The sequence below is a fragment of the Globicephala melas genome, chromosome 7 (assembly GCF_963455315.2).
Source record: "Globicephala melas chromosome 7, mGloMel1.2, whole genome shotgun sequence".
Lineage (NCBI taxonomy): Eukaryota > Metazoa > Chordata > Mammalia > Artiodactyla > Delphinidae > Globicephala > Globicephala melas.
The window spans coordinates 44,718,611-44,721,078 of NC_083320.1; positions in this window are offsets into that span (position 1 = coordinate 44,718,611).

Below are 2,468 nucleotides of genomic sequence, written 5' to 3' on the forward strand. Positions count from 1 at the left end.
CCCGAGATCCCATTATCTCATTCCATTTTCATTGACATTCCTAGAATATTTCATGTGAACAATTCTGAAAACCCACAGGCTAAATTCCTTGCAATAATGACAATCACTGCTTATGTGAATAGCATTTTTAACTGCTGAGACTGTTTCTTTCACAATTTGTTATGGTTCCCTTTAAGAGGAGTGACATATTCTAAAATCCATAAAGAACTAGTGAATATTGAACAAATCAGATTAAATAAATGACTATATAAATACTGAGGAAGTAGATTGGAGATTCCATTAAGGGAAGACTCTTAACATAATGCCAGAGATTTAATTTTAACAAAAACCTTGATCTTATTTACCTTTCCGGAGAGAGTTAGAATGTAGGGTCTCCCAACTCCTTCCAATATTAATGTGCAAAGCAGAGTAAGGATGATTGTCAATATGGTATGCTAGAAAGACCATATATAAGCTTGGAGTTACCAACCTCAGATTGAATATTGGCTTTGTCACTTATTATGAAAACCTGGGCAAGTTATCTAACATCTTAGACCCTTGGTTTCTTCATGTTTATAATATGAACATGAATTTGTAAGAATTACATGAAATAATGTCTGTAAAATACCAAAGACATGAAAAGCATTCAGTATCAGCTACCATTTCTTCAGCTGGAGTAAGTCTCAAATATCTCTTTGAAGAAAAATTTGTTTTGCCTTACGTACCTCTGTACCCTGACTCTCTATAGCCTTTAATAACGAGATGCCAACTTTACATTTTGACAGTTCAGTTACCAGAGGCTAAGGATCCCCTTTCATCCAGCCATAAAAAATACCTGCAGAAAGCGAAATTGACATTGCTTCAGCAGATAAATATACTGTTATTATAAGAAAAGTTATTATCATCAGAGGAAGGAATTTTGCCCTGAGGGTTTTCAGAGTCATTCAAATTAAATATTTTAGGAATTTCAGTGAAACCGCAGCCTTGAATCATTTACTCCTCATCTTTTATCAAAAGTAGTGTCTAAAATTGACACATATGAGAAATTATTTAAAGGCTGTGTAATCCATCTACACACTAGTCCTTGAGACCTATGGGTGGGCTTCAAGGGGTCAATGAACTCCTTGAAATTGTATACAAAGGCGGGTGTGCATGTGCATTTTTGTGCTGAGAGTACTGTAGTACTCAGCAGATTTGTAAAATGGTTCAAAGCTCAAATAGGATTAAGAACCACATTCCTAGATACTCTGACAACTGTCTTTGGAGAAATTGGGTTACAGGAAGATTATATTTTGGACCATATTAACTTAGCCTGATGTATAATCATCTTTACTGAGTTTTGTTTTAATAATATGCCTGTAAAATTTAATAAAATAAATAATAGTCATATATTTTTTTCTAGCACATACTATAAACATAGTTGTTGAGGGTGAAGTTTACTTTCCACTTAATATCTCATATTTCATACATGAAAGTTTCAATGAGAACTTTCAGAGTTCAGTGACAGAAAAATCTTTGCTTACTCTTAGTATCTATCATGTTAGTTTCTTTTCCTTTTTAAATAATAAGTAGATTACTCATTTTATCTTTCATTTTTACCTTACTTTTCAGGCAACTAAAAATTAGAATTTAAACTAAATGACAGCATCTACATTGCTTTATTCTGTAATGACGTATGATTCTTTTAAATAAACAATCTCTCACTGTGGTATTTGCCACTTCTAAGGATGAGGAGATAGTGGAGAGATTATGATAGGTAAATACAGAAGCTGCAAGGTTGTCACTTTTGAGTGAGCCTTGTAAAAATAGCACAATGAAGAATTTGGTAAGGGAGCAGTGAGACTAGTGTGGACCCAAGAAAGGCTCTTGATTATAAACTGAATTCACTTTAGGTTAGTGTATGATTTGTTCAAATGTTCATTTATTCTTTCAGAATATATTTTCGGAGTTTCTACTTTGTGTAAGTACTATTCAAGGAATGAGACACAAACATGAAAATATCAGTGTTTCCTGTCTTCGAGGATCATATATGTAGTTTATGGAAGATTAGTAATAACATCATGACCCAGTGAGTGCAACATAACTCTGTACAAAGTGCTCTAAGAACACTGGGGTGAGAATGATTGACACGCCCAAGTTCAGAGAAGGCTTTAGAGGAGCTAATTTTTGCCTGGTCTTGACAAGTAGGTAGGAATTGTAAAGCAAAGGAAGGAAGGGCATTGAGGGCAATAGGAATGACTTTCAAATATCTAGGAATGTAAAAAAAACCATACTATGCTTGGGTACAGTCCAGCATGGCTGTTATGTAACATATATTCTGGTGGGCACATGGTAGAAAGTAAGGGCAGATATGACTGAAGAGTTGGGAACAGACTGCAAAGGGTCTTGATCATTTTAAGGTGTTTGAACTTTGTTCTGTAAGATAAGATGAACCTCAGTCTCATAGTCACTCATTCAATTAATTGATGAGGTGCATATGAAGTATATTT